Source organism: Mauremys mutica, chromosome 22 (assembly GCF_020497125.1).
Source record: "Mauremys mutica isolate MM-2020 ecotype Southern chromosome 22, ASM2049712v1, whole genome shotgun sequence".
Taxonomy (NCBI): domain Eukaryota; kingdom Metazoa; phylum Chordata; order Testudines; family Geoemydidae; genus Mauremys; species Mauremys mutica.
This window is the reverse complement of record NC_059093.1, coordinates 3,215,824-3,235,916: the sequence shown is the minus strand read 5'-3', so window position 1 is coordinate 3,235,916 and position 20,093 is coordinate 3,215,824. Positions and strand designations below refer to the sequence as shown.

The following is a 20,093-nucleotide window of genomic DNA, read 5'->3' as shown; positions in this document are numbered from 1 at the left end:
TCTGCTGCGCCCAGAACAGGAGCTCCAAAAATGATCTTGTTTCTTTTTCTTATTACACATGTGCTTGTTTTTGACAAATTCTTGCAAAGAGGAATAGTTTCTGGATCTCTTCTTGTAATAGTTCAGTTGGTTTATATTGGTTTGTTATTATTTATAATACAGCAGCACACACAGGTCTGACCAGGGCACTATGCAAACAAGTGTGAAGACATAATCCCTGCCCCGCAGAGTTTACAATCGAGAAACAGGATTTTTCTAGCAGAAGCCTCTGTTGATTTCTGTGGGTAGCAGGGTGGAAGGGTTGGGGGAAGGACCAGGAACCTTGTGAATCAGATCATGATATCTGCTAGAGACATGATAATTTCTGTACCCCAGCACCTAGCTGATTGACTAGAACCATTTGGAAGCTGATGAAAATTGGGTTACAAAGTTTCTGGAAGTTTATAGGAACATTGGTCAGATTTGAGTTTGAGCCTGGAATACTTTATTTGGTCAACAAATGATTATTAGTATTAGTAAGGAATACTATGCTTTGATTTTAGATGACAGGGCACTGGAATAGGCCATGCACTATCCCTGCGCATGATCACCCTCTCAAAGTCCCTCTTCCCTTGTCACAAGGAAGGAGTGGAAATGTATGAAAGCGGAATTGACAATGAATTGCTAATTATATTTAGCAAACTGGGAATGAGCCTTCTTATGTGGAAGTCTATTTCAAGCTCCTTCTTAAGTGGGTCTCTCACATCTCCTGCTTATGAAGAGGACATCTGCTTGTGGTTACCAATGGATTTGCCAAGAAAATGTCCATCTTAGACTGGTACTTTCGCCTATGACCTCATATTATGATATTTGTTCACATTGAGCTATAGCCAACATCCTGGTACCCCTAACTGCATAAGAGTAATCCTTGAGGCAAAGCTAGGGGACACTGAACATTACAAAAGATTCTCCCACTGATGACACCTGGAGCTGTATCCCGCTTCTTCCCTGGACAGCCCATCCAAAGAAGACATGAAAGACTCTGACCATCAGCTAAGCCAAGCCTGAAACCCAGGCTTGAGACCGACCATCTCCCTGCATGTGAAAGGAGCTCAACTTGTTGCAGCATCAGAACTAGTTCTCAGCTAAGACCAATCACGTGAGTGAGAGACTGTAAGGAGGCATGAGACTGCTTTTGTATAGAATCCAGAGATGTGTGAGTCCTCCAACATTCCAGTAATGTGTGCGTGTGTGTTTGTGTATCACTGAACCATTCCCCCAGATAGACACTACCCCCCCGCCGTTACCTAATTAGTAGGAAACTATTCTGGGTTAACAGCATGTTATTCCAAAGCTGCTAAGTGCCTGATTTAAGAATCATTTCTACATCTGTGTAAAAGCGTCAGGAAGATTCAGACACTGTATTAATGTGGGACAGGGAATAAGCCGAGTAAATAACATCTAACCTGGATGGTATGTTCAGAGAAACTTCAGGTGGAGCAGCAAAGTGGGAAGGTACAAAGAAATCATTTAAAGAGTTATACTTCTTAAAACAAAGGCAGAAGTCAGCTTTTGTTTTTGGTAGATTCTGAGCTCAGTTGTTTGGACTGAAATAAGGGTGTTCTTTCTTTATTTCCCGTAAAGGATTGAAGTAATTCTTAGGTTAACCTTCTACATTGATTTAATTGTTCATTGTAGTAATTGGGAGCCTGATAAATTGAACCATTGCTCTATTGATTGACTTTCAGTTTCAACCTGGATTTGATTATTGCATTGTGTTATATTTGATTAGTTACGGGAAATCAGAAGTACAATTAGCTCATGGCATATTTGCTAACCTTCATATATGTTTGCTTATTCTTTTAATAAACCCATAAAAGTACACTAGACTGGTTCCACTCGCAAAACCTCAACTCCAGAAACCAACCTTTACCTCTAAAAAGGTAAATACACTGAATAGCTCCTGGACACACATTTTCGTTATTCAGTTAAAATCCTGTTACTACCACAGTTGGTAATGTTTTGGCTCTGATACATCCCTAGCTCAGACTGCTTGAACCAATAACTTCTCTCAGGTATTATGGCGCTGCATCAGGCTATGCGGGGCAGTCTGATGTATATAATTAATGTCTAAGTGTGTGTGTGTGTGGGGGGGCAGTTACCAAACTTCTTTTGTGCTTGAGTTTGAATTTTGGACAAAGTTTCATACACAGGAACTAAAATCTCTATTTTAATGTACCTCTGATCAACAGCATGAGAGGTACAAGGAGGCTGATGTAAATGCTGGCATTCACACCATGAATAACGTGACATTCTTATCGCTTTAACATGGATCCTCAAACACAGGGACTTGTGAGAGATGATTTATTCTTAATATGAAGTAGACGTAAGGAGATTTAAAGGGATACCTATCAAACATGTCCAGTAGAACTTCATAAGGATTGCTTTTTCTGAGTCCACATTCCCTATTTGTCATGCTCAAATTGCTCGTTTATAATTCCACAGGCCCAGGGCCAGCTCCAGACCCCAGCGCGCCAAGCGTGCACTTGGGGCGGTGTCCCGCGGGAGGGTGGCAGGCGGTTCCGGTGGACCTCCCGCAGACATGCCTGCGGATGCTTCACCGGAGCCGCGGGACCAGCAGACCCTCCGCAGGCACGTCTGCAGGAGGTCCACCGGAGCCGCGGGACCGGCGACCGCCAGAGCGCCCCCCGCGGCGTGCCGCCCTGCTTGGGGCGGTGCAAATCCTAGAGCCGCCCCTGCACAGGCCTTAGGTGAGTCAACACGAAAAAACAAGGCAGGGAACAGTTGAAGGTTTATTCCCTGCTGCAGCATGCAACTCAGTTTATGCTTGAATTAGAACTGTTCAAACTATTTGTTAGGTACAATGTTTGTGTAAATTCAGACCCTTGTGAACCAATCCTTATTTCCATGAATGCCGTTGCTGTTTGTAATTATTCACCGCATATAATTATCTGCCTATTCTATTTCAGCCAACTTGTTCGCTCAGAATATTTTGAATTTGTAATATTCAGTACCTGTGGTGTGCATAGTCACATTGTATTATTTCTACTCTCTTTGGCTGGCTCAAAGTTTTTAACAGCAGAATAATGAATGACAAGCAACATTCATAATGAATTTTTGGTAGAATAATCAATTAATTAAACATTTTGGATCTGTGAGTGTGTGAATATTTGTTAGTGGTCCATATACTCACGAATAATGAATACTATTGCCCCATGACTTTTAACATGCTGAACATGGTACTTTTGTTTGGAAAAATAGTTGTGACTCACAATTCTTGCACTGTTTGACAACAGCTCTGGTGTATTGCCTCTGAGGAAATTGTAGGGGTGTGGTGTTGTGATGGGGTATTCACTCCACCCCGGAAAGGGAGGGGTTAAAAAGAGCCTAAGGAGGCTGCACAGGGGGCAGCCAATTGGAGAGAGGCTGGCCAGAGCAACCAATCAGGGCTCAGTGGGCTTACATAAAAGGGAGCTACAGGGTGGAGTGGGGATCCAGGCAGTCCCAGGAGAGAGGACTGTGTTCCTAATGGATTGCAGGATGGTAGCATCTTGGGCAGAGCAGTTGCTGACAGGGATTGGGGGAGCAAGAGGGAGCTCCTGGCTGGCTGCTGGAGGCTCTGAGAGAGGGGCGAAAAAGGTGCTAGGATTGTGGGGAATTGGCCCAGGGAATTGAAGCAGCTCTGGCAGAGAAGTTAAGGAGGGCAGCAGGCGGCTGCTAGTGACATGGGTCCCCCCAGCTCGCCACTGGGGAAATGTCTGGACTATAGAACTGGGAGATACTCTCTTCTCTCCCCCTCCCCCGCCCCACCCAGGAAGGGCGGAAACATGGCTGGTGACATGGCTGGAGGGCTGAGTCATGAAGGGGACTTGGGCTGGGGTGGGTCTGCAGGCAGAGATGATGGCAGAGACACCACCTGGAGTGGGCGCACCAGCTGGTGAAGCTAATGCCCATGATGGCCAGCAGGAGGCACTGCCGTGGTGAGTGAACTCTGTTACAGGCGTGTGAGAGAATGTGCATATACGCACGTGTGTCGGTGAGTGTTTGCATGTGAGAATGTGTGTCTCTGCATGTGTTTGTTTTGCACTGGACATGGTTACAGAATTGCAGGACATGATGCTCACACTGTAGTCTTAAAAACCCACTGATGACTCTTGGGAGAACTATAAAAAACATTTTACTTAGAGACAAATCTGCTGCTCATTTTCCTGTGTTTCTTTTCCTTCCTGTCTCTATTTCTACAGAGATATTTGCATGAAAACAATCCATTTTTCGCTTACTGCGGTTCTTTCCCCACCTGAACCTTTAATCCCCCTGCCTGTGACCTCCCAGTGGCCTGCTGCAATGTCCAAGAAGGTGCAGGCCTCAGGTGGGGAAATAACTTGCAGTGGGAGCAAATGCTTAAAAAATATACACTCCCAAAGATGATAGCAAAATTGTTCCTAAATTGAATGTTTTTCCTAGTTTTTCCATGCGGTGTCTGCGGCACTTTAAGATTATCCTCTCCCAGGGGGCTTCATAAGAGCTGTAAATACTCTGCATTGCTTTCAAGGCTAGCCCTGTGAAAGTTCAGTTCTCAAGGAAGTATATATGCTAATATGCATTGCCATCATTGTTCGGGAGACCGAGGTGCAGACGCTTTTGTGTCTATGAAGAAAAGATTGCTGATTGCTAGTGTTTTGCTAAATGTTAAATACATCCAGTTTTTGTAGTTCACAAGACAAATGTTTAAAGATAAACCCCAGTGGCGACTCCAATCCATTGAGTCCCAGCTCCAGGGTTTATGTAGAGACTGTGAATCAAATTTTCATAAGTGCCTAAGTGACTTGAGAGCATCAGTCCCATTTTCAAAACTGACCTAAGAGCCTCAGCCTCATTGGAAGGTCATGGGAGCTAGGTGCCTGACCTGCTTAGGCACTTCTGATCCAACGAAGCAAATTCACAGCTGTTCACTTCACTGCCTGCCTAAGCCATGGCTGGGTTTGGCCTTGTGGACAGGCTATTTATGGGCCACACTCTGGACGCTGGGAAGGGAGAGTAGATAGCCCTAAGGACAGCTATTCGTGTGACCTCTCTTAATGAAGCCGAAGTTTTTATTATTGTTGTAACTATTTATTAATTCGTATTGTGGTAGAACGTAGGCAGCTCAGCCCCCTCGTGCTAGGCCCTGTGCAGATATGTAACCAAAAGGCCGTCCTTGCCCTGATTTAATTCGTTTGCTTATTGGCATGTCCATAGCAGCTGAACACCTCACAAACGCTAACGGATTAGGCCTCACAACCCTGCTGAAATGTAAAGTGATTATCCCCATTCTACAGATGAGGAACCAAAGCCACAAAAGGACTTGCTCAGGTCACCCAGGGAGTGTGTGGCACAGCTGGGACAGAATCCAGGTCTCCTGACTCAGGCTTTTCCCTTCTCCACAAGCAGGGGCGGCTCTAGGTATTTTGCAGCCCCAAGAACTGCAGGCAGGCTGCCTTCGGCGGCTTGCCTGCGGGAGGTCCCTGGTCCCGTGGATTCGGCGGCACGCCTGCGGGAGGTCCGCCAAAGCCGCGGGACCAGCAGACCCTCCACAGGCATGCTGCCGAAGGCAACCTGCGGTGACCGGCAGAGCGCCCCCCGCGACTTGCCGCCCCAAGCACGCGCTTGGCGTGCTGGTGCCTGGAGCCACCCCTGTCCACAAGCCCACCTTCCCCTGAGTCTTCAGTAATGTATCATTTGAGCTACCTCCATTTCCTGGCATGGGAGCTCAGAAATGCTTCAGAAATTGGGGCAATACACACAGTTTGGAAGTGATGGGACCATTTACTGCCAGGCTGCATTTGCAATAGAGTTGCTGAAGACTGGTTACTCAGCCATGATGAGTCAACATCCGCCCATGCACCTTCACTATCAGGTCTCAACACAGCTACCCAATCAGCTGTCTCTGGGTGAATGTGGACACTGCAGTCAGAGAAGTGATTGCATCATGTGTGAGCGTACCTGAGCTAGCTTGGGTTGACCTGGCTTGCTAAAAATATCAGTGAAGCTGTGACAGCATGGGAGGCGCTTAGAGGTGAGGCAAAACACTTGCAAATAAAGGTGACCCTAGGTGAAATCTGCATTTTATTTAGTTTTGCACTGGTGACAAAGAGGAAAATTACTTTAGTTTGCACACCCTGCCATCCCCCTGCCAACCCCCCTCCCCAGTCATGAAATTTTCACTTTAAAAAAGGCCAGATTTGTAATTAAAAAGAGCCCATTTCTGCACGAGCATCAATCTGTTCTATGCACAAGGCTGCTGGACACTCAGGTTTTCGATTCAGAGCAGCTGTTTTGTAGAAAATCAGATGCCTGAGTGGAGGTGAACTTCCCCCAAATGAATCAGGCAAAAAGCTTTGAGAACAATATCCCACTAATTTTTCACAGCTCTAGAGGCAGAATGGTTGCATGCTGCACATTGCTGCCAACTGCCTTTTAAGTGCCCTGGCCATTAGGTAATAGCAGAGATGCATATTGTCTGCAGAGAACTGCCCTGGCTCTTTAGCTGCATATTTAGCAGTTTTAATCAATTTTAGTGTGTTTTCTTTCTTCAGCCATATTTGGAAATTGGGTGAAACAACCCAGTGCTTTGCAATGAACACAGGTGACAAATGTGATATCAGAAGCAGCTTTCTGTGTAGGAGGGCAGGCTCTGAAACACACACACACAGACTCGGCAGCACAGATTAAGTGCTAGCATGATTTTTGTGGGAGTAATATCAGGAGGCATCAGCCCCATACTGACTTGGAAATGGAAGCAGCTGAGCACTAGCAAACTCAGTACATGTATTATAGCACATGGAATTTTTGTGTGTGTCTGCCATGCAGACTGGGAAGAAATGGAAAATGCTCCCAAGCATCATCTTTGAAGCTAATGCTCTTGTGTGGAGGAGTAAAATACACTAAATCCAAGCCACTGGCCTGCACTGGATTTCAGCAGCCCGGCTATCAGCAAGGAACAGCCAAGACTTGAAGCAAAATTCTGATTCTACTTAGACCTAGATATCTATGTACTAATATGGTGCCCACCACCATGGTACCGCAGCACCTCACCGCCTTTACTGTATCTATTGTCAAACACCCTGGTGAGGTCAGGCAGTGCTATTATCCCCATCTCACAAAAGGGACATTGAGACAAAGAGACTTGCCAAAGGTCACACAGGGATTACCTAGCATAGCAGGGATTGACTTCATGTCTCCTGAGGCCTACGCTAGCACCCCACGTTTGCACCCATTTTCCTCTTGAGGTTCATTAGCGGCTCTGCAAGGGAGGGAAGTGAGCAGGACTAGAATCAGGAAATGCCAGGAGCTTTATGAAGGGGTGGGAGGGGGGACCCAGTACTGCTTTTACAGACCCAGAAGTTGGGGGAGTTTGGGAAAGCTGAGCCGACCGTGAGCTCTGAAGTTTGTGGAGTTCATCCAACCCCTGGTCTCTAGGTCTCTCTATCTGGCATCTTTTACCAGCACCAAATTCTTTCATACAAAGTAACAATAATGACTACAAACAGCCCTCCCACAAATCCCCTGTGGGTGGCCTCCTGACTTGGATTTTCCAGGGTTACCCGGCTGCTCTTAGGAGGAACTCTTGTCCCCCCGCCAGAGGTTGTGGGATCTGAACGAGCCCTGAAATCCCTTTCTCTCACTTATCTGCTTTAATACCATGTGCATCACCCCATGATGGATGGTGACATTCAGGAATAGGCACAACGTCATCCCATCTTGATAAAACGTTTATTCCTGCAAACTCATCCATTGGCTTGTGCTGCCGAGGTAACAGCATGATGGAGAAATCCAGACTCCAGTGCCACTCTCAACTCAGTGCATGGCTGTGGATTTAAGAAGCACAGGGAGACACAGCAAGCTAAACACAACTCATGTTAGAAATATACCCCATGTAAAGCCCTTCACAGAACGTCATGGCTGTGGTATCACTGTGGTCAGAAAGACATGCTGCAGGGAGACGTTTGTAATCTACCACCCCTTAGGCTTGAGTGTCCTTGAAAGACAACTGAGAAATCCTCAAAGAAAGCAAGAGGAAAACCAGAGCTTTGGCGCGCTCATCTTTCATTCCGGGGAACAATGAGGGGGAGAGGAGAAATGAGAAGCGGAGCTTTCCACTGGGAACACAATGCTGACAGACCCCAAATAAGCCTTCAGCAGACTAAGATAATGGGATGTAAAGATCCGAGCTCCCTTTTGCTGTCATTTGTGCGATGATTGTTTGTGAGGAGTCTACTATCTGCTGACTGTGTGCGTGTGTGTGCGTCTGTGTGCACATGAGCAAGAGCTGGTGTGTGCGATTCATTAACTGATTCTTACAATAACAGTCCTGGACCAAAACAAGTACAGTGATCCCCACTGAACACTGTGGAAGTTTGAGAGCCTGAGTCTCATTTATAACAAAGGCCCCTAGGCTCTAGCAGTGTAAATGAGTGCGAGTAAGAATCAGGGCCTGCGACATGGGGCCAGTGTGACTCCCGCTGTCTTGGGAGAAGATCCATAAGAGGCTTTCCATGCCGAGCTGGAGGACTCCTGGTCCAGTCTGACACCCACCATTACTGAATGAAGCTTTGCGAGGAAGTCAGGAGCTGGCCAGGGCTATCAGGGCTTCCCTGGATAGAGATGAACCTGCTTTGCTTGGTATTTATTATTGTTTCACCTGCCTTCAGATGGGACCTGAAAGCACTTTGATAAATGTTTCAGCTCAGTGCTAATGTAGACACGAGGACAAACGGATATAAATTGTCAGTCGGGAAATTTAGACTTGAAATTAGACGAAGGTTTCTAACCATCAGAGGAGTGCAATTCTGGAACAGCCTACCGAGGGAAACAGTGGGGGCGAAGGACCTCCATGACTTTAAGATTAAGCTGGATAAGTTTATGGAGGGGATGGTATGATAGGATAACGGGTTTAGTCAATAGGTCAATAACGTGCCACACTGGTAATTAGTACAAAGGGTCAATGTTGGGATATTGTTAGCCTTTTCCAGAGGGTCTGGCTGGAGAGTCTTGCCCGCATGCTCAGGGTTCAGCTGATCACCATATTTGGGGTCGGGAAGGAATTTTCCTCCAGGGTAGATTGGCAGTGGCCCTGGAGGTTTTTCGCCTTCCTCCGAAGCATGGGGCAGGGGTCGCTTGCTGGTGGATTATCTGCTACTTGAAGTCTTTAAATCATGATTTGGAGCATTCAACAGCAGAGTCAAGGGAGAGAATTAGTTCAGGAGTGGATGGATCGGCTTATGTGGCCTGCATCTTGCAGGAGGTCAGACTAGATGATCATAGTGGTCCCTTCTGATCTTGAATTCTGTGATTCTATGAAATGAACCCAGGGGGTCATCTGGCTTTGCTGTAACTTTTGTGAGTGCTTCTGCACCCTTTTGCAGACCTCACTGAGTAGGTTCTAGCCTGGTCCTCCAGTGCAGGCACCTGGGTGGAGTGCTCCACAGTGCATAGAGACAGCACAGGGCCCAAGCACTCCAGTGGTGCCTGGGTCAGTGCTAGCTATCTGCGGAAAGATCCTGCTGACAGTGTCGAGTTCCGAGGAAATTCCAACTTCAGGCTTAGGATGGATTTAGGTGGTGCATAGGGCTTGAGCTGCCCCTCGGCACTGGGATGAGTTTCATCCAAATGCTGTGGGTGACGGGACTAGTAAGGAGCAGCCATTTGCTAGCTTGACTGGAGCAAGAAAACCCCTGGAGACGTCTTGCAGTAACACTCATCAGCGAGTTGCATCAGATAGCTCAACACATCCTATGGCAACATGACACCGGGGAACTCGTCTTCTCCACATCAGAGTCACAAAGGGCTGTGCCACACCTGCAGCCTTCCTCCCTTGGATGTCAAGGGTTCCCAAGCAAGGCTGGGATGCATGCCAGGACTCACACCACTATCCCAGAGGGTTCCCTGGGACCCAAAGGACAAGCGTATGAAAGTCAAACAAAGCCAGCTCTTCTTCTGTCAGTTTGCGCTCCCAAGGCAAAGCATTAATATGCATTTCTCTGACGTGCTGTAAGTCACTTGTGTGAAGTGCTGCATCTAATTGATTTGAGATGCATCAGCCAAGCCTTGTGACTGTCTCTGCTGTGCCTGTGTGTAATAAGTGCAACACGCTGGAAAGAGGGGAATTACTCTTGACACTGGGATTATATCTCTGCCAAAGGCATCAATATTCTATTAAAGATGTGTGATAATATAACACTAATTATCAATTGAGGGCCCATTAAAGGGAGAATACAAACAGCAATTCGATCTCACCTTTCAAATTAATGATTTTCTGTTCCCTGTGCTTTATTTTTTTAAATTTTTTGCCTCATGCATAGTTCAGTAATCCAAATTGCAGGAAAACACCTCAGAAACATCTGTCTTCCCCCAGCATGCTGGAGAAAAGGCTCCCCAGGACTGACCAATGCCAGGGGAAAGCTCCCTCATCTCCACAAGCTGAGAACAGCGCAGGGAATGGCATCGTCTGTTCTTATTTGCCTACTTGCCTCAGGGCAACATAATAAATTGCCTTGATTAAATTATAGAGAAAAGGACAGGGAATGTGAGATGAATTGGTACCAAACCAGCCTCTCAAAACCCTCAGTAACTATAAATCCAGACAGCAGAAGGAGTGCAACTTATCTTTCCAGGGTGAGGCTCTGGTGTATTGAAAACTGGGTTAAAATTATAAGCTATCACTTTAAGAGTAAAGGGCTTCCTGGTTCTGCTTGCAGGCTACGGGTCTCTGTAGGGAAGTGTGTGATATGGGTGATCTGTGGTCAGTCTGTGAAAAGCCAGCCTGCAGCAAAGCAGTGTGAATTGTGCCTCGCTGCCTTGGGGAGCTGCCGCTTTGTCACTTGCTGGCTTTTGGTTCTTGTGTGATAGGGTTTTGGATCTTAAGAAATAAGGTAATGTTACGTTCCAGCCTTCTAGCAAGAGTATTTGATGTTTTTATTGAACTTCTCTGTGTGTGTTGTGAACATAAGAGAGGGTAGGGCAGTTTTTGGCTACAAGTAAGCTGAAGGAAAGATCCGTGTGAATTGGACAATGGTATGAAAGGAAATGGGAAGCAGGGTTAGTCAAGAGAGTAGTTTGTGTAGCCACCAGCTGCCAGAGATTATTGTGGTAGTGCCCACGGGCCCCTTTGGGATCAGGTCCCCATTGTGTTCAGCTCTGGACATCTACATAGGAAGGGATAGTTACTGCACTGAAGAGCTTAGGTCCAAATGTGAGAAGTGAAGTAGAGTGAGGGTACCAGTGATGGACGCACACGGCTGCATAGGTGAACTGCATGCATGGGCTGCAAGTCAACTCTTTCCCCCGCCCCCAGTATAAATAACACAGCAATATCCAGAATCCCTGTTTGTCCCTTGACTAGCCGTTATCTGCAACGGATTGAAGCTTCCAGGTTCTGAGTCGGTAGCATGCCACCAACATCCCTCCAGCACTTCCAGACTCCCTAGCAGATGCCATTGCCTCCACGGAAAGGTCCAGCACAAGGCCTGGGTGCCGCTTACATCCTCAAAAAGGGCTTAGTTGGGAGCGAAATGGTACGAGGCTTTGTGCCTGCTTCCCACCCGGGCTGACCGGCACCCTAGAGAGCAGTTCTGCTGTCCCTTCTCCCCATTTCTTATTTAAGCCTCTCTCTCTATTCATCTTAGTTATTTCTAAGGAGCCTATCACTTGAGATCTAAGGTCCAGCATCAGAGCCCTGGTCTGCGGTACATGCATGGGTTTAACTAAAGGGGCGTTTTATTTCAATCTGGCCAAACCTGTGTAAACCTTAAAGATTTAAGACTGTCCACACAGGGTCTGCACTGGTTTAGGTAATCCAATTAAACTGGTGCAACTAGCAAATTAAACTGGCACAACTTTCAATATAGGCAAGGTGAAGGTGCTCTTATCTAAGTGGTGGTGCCTAAGGTTATATCTACATAGCATACTACACCTGGGCATTGTCGCAGGTTTAACCCCAGCCTCTCCTTCCTTCCACACACAAATCAGTTTGACTTGGGTCGGCAAACACTCAGGACCTGAGTCCTAGGAGTCTTCTGAGAGTTGGGCCCAAGCCCTGTCATTTGGCAGTGTGGCTGCAGGTCAGGCAGCAGTCCCGAGTCAGAAGGCCTGTGTAGTCCAGTACGGATGTGTGAGCATGGCTTGCGACCCAGGGCCAGCAATTGTAAACCCATGCTTACAATACAGTGTGGCTGCTCAAGCACAGTGCTGGAGAAGTCCACAAGCCTGGTCTCACAGACCTGGGCTTACTGTGCCATATAGACATCCCTAAGGATGCTTCCACTCCTTGCTTTTAAAGGGGCCTCTCCCTCTAGTGGCTGGAAACCTGCACACAAGCTTTAAAGCCCCAGTAATTTTGCTGGCTTTTGCAAAGTCTCCTTTCCCGCAGTTGTAGGGCTGCTGCTGCTTTGAGCACTGATTGTTCCCATGTCTAAGTCCCAGCAGGGAGACGTTCCTCTCTAGACTTGAGGAGGAGGATGTCTTTTTGACCTCTCTAGGGGCGGTTTCCCTTTCACCTTGGACAAAACCAGCTGCACAGCTGCCTGGGTAGGAGAATGGGCCTTTGTCAAGTACTTTGCAGCTCTGATCAAGGACTAAGCAATATTTAACATCACTAGAGGGGCACTCCCCTTTCTCTCTGGAAGAGACCTTTCCAAAAATGTTGGGGCAGCAGCTGATCTCCTGTCTCCAATAGGAGGATAACAAAGTTAAATCCCCTTTAAACATCATAGCAGGCATCTCAAGGCAATGGGCTTTTTCCAAGTGGAACGTTTTTTCCCTCGCCCTTGTAAACCCGGTGGTTGTAGTTCTGCCAGCTAGAGTATTAAGCATATCCGAGCAAGAGTCATTGACTTCCACAATTTCCTCCCTCCTTTCACCCCCCAACAGCTCTGATCAACTTAGTGATGGTCTGTAGTGCTGAGCTAGCCTGCAAAGGTCAGGCTGAGATGAAATTCATTTTTACATCCTCTGTTTTGGAAGGAAAAAAAATGACCTGTGCCAGGGGAGAGCTGTTGCTTAGATTTAAACCATGCATTCCAAGAGCCCCCGTCTAAACAACCAGCATGTAATACAGAGTAGTTCATATCAGCTCTTTAACCTCTTCCTTGTCAAGGGGATTTACAACTCACTGTGCTCCAGGAACGGCATGGCTAAAATATTGTTAAAGCAGGAATAAATGCACATCACCTTTTAGATTCTTTCAGTGCTTCTGGCTTCCAAGATGCCTGTTGTATGCACACTCTCCACAGCCCTGAAAACAAAATCTGGCCTCATGCTCACACGACCAGTTCAGCAGAGAGTGTAAAAGCCTATTGCTATTGTGCTGGTCTAATTACCAGAGTGAGCTGTCCCAGGCCCCGACCACGCCAGCTCCTCTGTGCGGGTGCAGATCCTGGCACCTCAGGGCAGCCCCCATGTCCTCAAATGCAGAACATTTTGCAGGATCGGGGCCTAAAAGTAGAATCAAAACTGCTCAGCCACTAATGCCAATACAAGGCCACACCTTACCGCCTGTGAGTGGGTGACATGCAAGCACCCACAGTACATATCTGCAAACATTCCTGGGATGGGGATGAATTCCAGAGACCTGGACTAGCCCAGGTGTAGCATTGACAGAGAGATGCTATTCTGGGAATTCCACCTGAGCATTTGTTTTCTTGCATGCAGCAGCAATAGCCAGCTATGCATTATTTTAAAGAGACAGGATATTATTCTATCGGCTCCAGGAGCTATAGATTGAAACCACAGAGAGAATCAGTCTCAACCTCCATATGATCAGTCCTGTCAAAACATGATCATTTAATTCCTTATAAAAGCAAGGAAGGCATGTTTAAAATGTCATCCTTTGGGTCTATGAGCAGGATTCCTATAAATCAATCATCTCAGGTAAACTGTATTATTTAGGAGCTTTCTGACAGCAGACAAGCCGAAAACATTTTTAAACTATGCACACAACATTCACAGTATCTCAGACATGTAAATGATGCTGATGTTATGTTGTGTTTCAGGTTTACCCTACAGATTAATCACAATGGAGTGAATGTACCCAGAGACACATAAAAGAGGAAGGTGCAGAGGTTAACAAGGGCACACATGACCCGTGCCTGAGATAATGCGCCACTGAAACTGCACACTAATAATCTATGAAATTGACAAGGAAATCTGAGTGGGTAAAAAATTAAAGTCAATGATTCAATGGAACTCTGTCTCCTAAAGACTTGGGTGCTTTAAAAATGGGACTTCGGCTCAGAAGTCACTTAGGGTACGCCTACAGCGCAATGAAATACTTTTGGCTGGCCCGTATCGGTTGACTTGGTCTTGCAGGGCTTGGGCTGCAGGACTGTCCAATTGTAATGTAGACATGTGGGCTGGAGCCCGGGTTTTGGGACCCTCCTGTCTCTTGAATGCAGAAAAGATAATCTTACAAACTGATACATAAGAGACACACAGATGCACTCATTTAGTGTAAGAGATCAGTGATACAGATATAGATATATATAATGAAAATATAAACCGTGCCATGTGGGTTCACTCACTCTGATACCTGGCTACAAAGGAGGAGTCATGGAGCAGGTGACTAGAAGTGAGGACCTCTTGGTTCTGTTCATGAATCTGCCGTCAATTTTCTGCGAGGCCTTGGGTGAACTACCTCAACTCTCTGAGGCTTGGTTAACACACGGATCTAGTCATGTTTACCTACATCGCAGGGATGCTGGGAGGCTTAGAATGATTTGAGATGTTTGCCTTAAACAAGTACCAAGTAATATGGTAAAAGCACCACCATGGGAGAAGGTAGCAACCTTAACTCTGACTTTCCCATCTTGATAATGCTGTGTGCTAAACTTAATGCTAGCTGACTCCCAGGGCTTGGGCTAAAGCCAATTGAAGACAATTGTGATATCCTCACTGAGTTTAATGGGCTTTGATTCAGAGTCTCAGATAGCAAAATCGGATACCCAGAGACACTCATGATATCACCAGCAACTAAGATTCTCAGAATAGATGTCCTGAGAATGTCAGACCTCAGAAGGACATCCCTCTAGGAGAAAAGCATGGTGCAGAGAGGGGATTTTTTTTTAAATACTCACACCCCCATTTAAAAGAAAAGACGTTTGACAGATATGACAATAGGCATGGATCAGTTGGGTTCTTTATTGGTTCTGAAGGTGCTTATATTTAAAACAATTTGTTACGGTCTCTGTGATTTACTGCTGGACTGGAAAATGGGGCTGAGTATCGATTCTTTGCCTTTTCTATTGCAAATGGGTGTCATGTTTTATGGTATGTCAGAATAATAGCAGCGGACACTTTATCAATGTCAAATGTTAAAAACGATCAGCTATTGTGATGTAGGAGATTAAATATGAAAGCTTGATGGGTATATAAAAGCGAAATGGCAATAATAAAGGGATTTTTATGTTCAACTCGTTGCTCTCTTGAATCTACCTGGGGAGCTATTAGAACCAATTGTGCTGATCAGTGACATATCGCCATGGGTTAAAGGACTGGAAAGTGCTGGGCTTTATTCCCCAGATGGTTGTATTTGTTGCTGAGCTGATGTGGGGGCTGAGTTCCAACTTGTCCTTCTCAGGGAAGACTGGATGATGGTGCTTTTGATGGCTGAGAATGAGCCACACAGTGCTGATGTCTGGTGTTTCTGCAAAATGCAAATCCACCAGGGCATTGAGCACACAGGATGCAAGGCTCCTGAATCTGCCAACAGGTGGGCCAGGCACTGGAGCAGACTTTCCCAATGGGAATATTCACCCATCCAGCAGCTAGTTTCACTGTGTGCACTTGTACATTCCTACAGCCAAGGAGTTTCCTGGTGCACTGCCCTCACTGCTGAGCAGAGAAGGCCAGGAGGAGCCATGCTGAGCTAATTTCATGCGCAACTCACTTATTTCATAGTAGGGCATCTGGCTGAGTGGAAACAGACCCAGACAATCTCAAGGGGAGAGGGGTTTGAAATCCAAACCAGCTTCTGAATTTTGCAGATGAATGCTATTTTCATAACAGATTGAACCAGAACCCCAGATCCAAACCAAACCAAGCCTAAAATGGGAGTGTTTGAAATCTGGATCTGCATGTTACAGCATGAGCACCTCTCTTTAAGATAAACAAATGTGTTCTTGAAGCATTTAATGAGTTGATTAGAAAATCTGTGCTTTAATAGTCTGTTGGGAACCCAGCATATCATGGAAAAATGGAAAACAGCAGTAGCAGCACCAAAGATGCTGTCTGCCAAGCCACTTGGAAATGAAGCTGAGATTTCACGTTTCAGCCGCTGAGCTGGCTGAAATTTTTTCGTTGAAAAACTTTTGGAGAAAATGTGGTTTGATGAAGACAAACATTTTTGTAGAAAATGTTCATTTTAGTCAAAATGTTCTTGTTTCTCAGCAAAAAATCTGAAAACAAGGTGTTTTTTTTCCAATTAAAAATAATTAGTTTTTAATTAAAATTTTGAAATTCAATTTTTATGTTAAAAGAGATGGGTTTTTTTAAACTAAACATGGTTTTCAAAGATGAGAGAGTTTCATTTATTGTTGAAAAGCTGAACAAATTTCATGAGAAATTTAAAAAGTACAAATATTTTTCATGGGAAATTAAAAAAAAATTCATGGGAAATTTAAAAAGTACAAACCAAATATTTTTCAAATTTCCTCTGAGATGTAATTAACTTTCTTTCAGTCACATCTGATCATCAACCCCTAAGGAACCTCTTACAAACTGAATTGCTTCTGACGAGCTGCTTGGAGCTGGAAAAGAAACTAACATCCACATAAGGGAGTAAACGCTTTTATGGGAAAGCTTTATCTTTAAGTGTAAAGACTTTGACGCTGCCCCTTTAAAGACAAAATACAAATACAGCAGAGCTTCCTGCAATCAACGTGCAAAGCAGAGGTCTGGAGCATGGCTCATTGCAGCCAAGCTCCCAGGAAGAACATTCACAACCATGTTATCCACTCTGTTCATGCTGCCTGTGTGTTATATTCCTTTCCCCCTAGCTTGTGTCTGTCTTGTTTGTTTTAGATGGTCCACTCTTCAGGGCAAGGGCAACGTGAGACTCTCTGTTTGTACAGGATCTAGCACAATGGGGCCCCACTCTTGGGTCTTAACTATTACCATAATATACCTGTTTAATAATAATGTTTTCCTCTCAATTCCATCCCTCTTCCTAAAGAACCTCTCACTGCTCAGTTCAGCCCCTAGCCCTACCCAGCACCATGCCTCCTACAATGAGATGGAGGACTTAATTCCCGACAGGCAGTCTTGCAAATCCTTACATTCAGGGCAATCAGGGCTGCTTCCTCTAGCCAGAGGCATGGCTAACCCCCTCCCAGCCAACCATTGGACAGGATCTGTCTCTATAACCCCTCCCAGTACTAGTGGTCCTCTAACTCCATCCCTCCCTTTAGAATGTCTTCAAGTTCACCTGAGTAACTTCGATACAATCAGCAAAATTAAAGAGCAGCTGAATTAGAAGAGGTGGGGAATTGGGTGTTTGGGGAGTTATTACTCCCTGGACTGGGGAAAGTGCAGAATTTCACCCAATGGAGAAATCAGACTCTGAAACTGATTGGTTTCGGGTCTAGCATTGGTTTATGGACATAGGCATCCATCTAAACCTAACCTAAGAACACGTGCAGTGTGGATACTGCAGTATGTACCACAGACCAGCAGCCACGCACAGCAGCTGTCAAAGGGAATGTTGGGGGGTAGATTTTAAATGCTGATTTCTGGCTGAGTGACAGGTCTCTGAGCTGGAAGTGAAGTGAGGCTCCTGCCTTTGCAGCCCTGGAGTAGGATAAGAAAGGAACGTCACTGGCACCAACATGTCTGCTGTAGACAGGAGATACTCCCAAAGGGCATCACTCACAGCACCCAAGAGGGAATAAACTGCTTCTGCTGCTATTTGATCTACCCCTGGAGACTGAGGAACTCAACCTCCCACCAGTTCTCCCTGTGCTGAAAAGAAAAAAGAAACTTTTTAACTTGATCAGTAAAATGTTATTTCAGTTAGTAATTATTAATAATTACACAAGTACTTTATTACGGAGTAACTAAAAAAAGCATAATAGTTCTTGAAGTCTAGACTAAGTATTTTTTAAAATTGTTGTAAACAAGAAAAAAATACGCAGGCGGGACAAATGTTCTCTTAATTACCCAAGGACTTCATTAGCTGGCACTAATTAAAGCATTTTTTGGAGTCTGACGAATGTCTAGAAATATTCCGTTTAGACGTTAGCTTTGACTCTGGTAATTTATTTTAAAACTAGAACATACTGGAAAAAAACAAACCCTCAACTAATTTTATTTATTAAAGTTGATTACAATAATTAGTAATTTGTTGAGGGTAATTTGTAAGAGAGGGATGGATTGGCGTAGGTCCAGTACTAACTGGTTTGAACTTTGCTAACCCATTCCAGAACGAATGCCCCAAACTCAGGTCCACTCAATGTGAATCTTTTGTTGATCTTCAGAAAAGTCTGTCAGACCCTTCTGTTCATTATTAATTCAGTTGCATCCTAACTCTTTTCTTCCATACTCCAGCCTGGAACAGAAGGATATGCAGTATGAGAAAGGCTGTTCTATGCCATTACAGCTGGGAGCGAAATCTTCCTTTTTTTCTCATGGAGCTTTGCAGCCTCTGGAAATTTTTCTTTTTTTTAAAAGAAACAAACTACCATCTTTTGGATGCTGCTGGGACTTAGACTTCTGAAAACCTCAAGATTTGTCCATCACCAAAAGAGGAAACCTTATAAAAATACTATGGTACAATAATGGTGCAAAATGCAATGGGCCAGTCTCAGCCCTGTGTCATCAGCTAAACAGGGGTAGAGAGAAGAATTTGCAACTCTCCTAATCAGGGACTGTGATGGCCCTTCCTAGCCCATCCACCTCACCTCATCTCTGCTCCAGTGCAGGCCAATGACAGTCCCCTTTGCATCTAGGCACTGCAGAACTGGCAGAACCAGTCCTGTGCCTGAATGTAACAACCCCCTTCTCTGGGTGCATTACACTTGCCCCATGGCCTTGTGTAAAGGGCAATGAAGGATAGGGTCCAATAGCATCACGGCAGTTTTGGGTCCATGCTTACTGGCATCGCAGGATTTTTTGATAAGTGAACAGAGGTATTTGACTTCAGTAAAATAAACATCTCGCTTTAAAAAAATCTAATTGTCGGAGCAAACAGTACAGTCATGACGGGAGTGACTCAGTTTCTTAGTAAATGAGGTTGAAATTCAGTAATTATAGATGTGGATGTCCTTATAGCTCTTACATTGCTAAAAGTAGCCTAAGTGTTTTGTGCGCCACAGTCCCACGCAGCAAAGTCATTGCCCAATTAGTAAAAAGTTACTCACTCAGAGGAGAAATATTTTGCACGGAAAAACAACACATTTATTTTGTTCCAGTGAATGGTTGTTCCCTTAAAGGGACACTGTCAATAATTTTAGGCCTGACATTAAGGCTTTCCTGCATACAAGGAAACAAGTGGGAGAGAATCAGCCATTGTTGCCACCTCTCGTGAGTTTATCAGAAGTCTTGAAATATTTGTGTTCTATAAAGCTCCAGCTGTGGGAATCAATTGATTGCATGAGGATCTCAGCTTTCATTCAAAAAAGAAATAAGTTTATAGTCAGTGTGGCTGCAGAGAAAAGCTTGAGAACATGAAGCAAGTACTCCCTAGGGGCTCTGAAATCAGAAGGCAAAGAAAAGAATCCACAATATATTATTTTAAAAAGCTCATGATTTTTAAGCCCGTCTTCTGATTTTTGGGGCCTGACTCATGATTGTTGGATGCTGGAGGTTAGTGATGCCAGTTTGTATTTCATCTCTCCTGTACGCTCACCCTTAGAAAATGTTGCAGAGACAAATATGATCCAGGGACAGAATAAAAGGATAATACAGACAAGAGAGAAATCCAGAGGTGTTCTGTTTGGGGGAAAGAGACAAGCTGAGATGAAGAGTCGAGGAAATGGCAAATGTAATTTGTTAGTGTTAAAAGGATGGAGATGAGGTTGATATTTACAGGGCAGACAGAGAGGGTTAAAAGAGTCTATACCAGAGGC

General features: G+C 45.1%; 1 long non-coding RNA gene across 1 annotated transcript in view; it reads left to right on the top strand.

Moving 5' to 3' along the window:
* Positions 1-17,935, top strand: part of LOC123354920 — an 87,920-nt gene extending 69,985 nt beyond the window's left edge. The window contains exon 3 of the long non-coding RNA XR_006574965.1: positions 16,711-17,935. This is a non-coding gene — a long non-coding RNA (uncharacterized LOC123354920). The remainder of the gene's footprint in view (positions 1-16,710) is intronic.
* Positions 17,936-20,093: the final 2,158 nt, after the last annotated feature.